Source organism: Octodon degus, unplaced genomic scaffold (genome assembly GCF_000260255.1).
Source record: "Octodon degus isolate 3935 unplaced genomic scaffold, OctDeg1.0 scaffold00028, whole genome shotgun sequence".
Taxonomy (NCBI): domain Eukaryota; kingdom Metazoa; phylum Chordata; class Mammalia; order Rodentia; family Octodontidae; genus Octodon; species Octodon degus.
The window spans coordinates 15,970,704-15,971,124 of NW_004524604.1; positions in this window are offsets into that span (position 1 = coordinate 15,970,704).

Consider the following 421-nt stretch of genomic DNA (forward strand, 5'->3'; position numbering starts at 1 on the left):
GAGCTATCTCCCCAGTCCTGTAGTCTTTTTTTTAAATATACAAAATTTTGAAAACTAGAAAAGTAATGCATACACTGAATTTTTTTTGCAAATTATATCATTTGATGTTTAATTTTACCAAGAAAACTGTTGTAATAAACATAACAGAAAGAGTGAAAGAGATAAATATGGTATCTAGAGAAATTTAGATCAACTTAAACTATCATCTATGACTAAAATTTTGCTTTTGTGGAAGAAACCTAAGCCCATAAAAAAGTTCAGACAGCTTCCCTTTTTGTGGCTTCCTGACTGACATTTTTCCAAATGATTAAGCTAGTATATCTATGAGCATAAGCTGTGACAAATTCAGAGAAGATACCTATTTGCATCAAACAAATTGACACATGCCAAAAAATCCTATTGAGACCACAAACTTTTTACA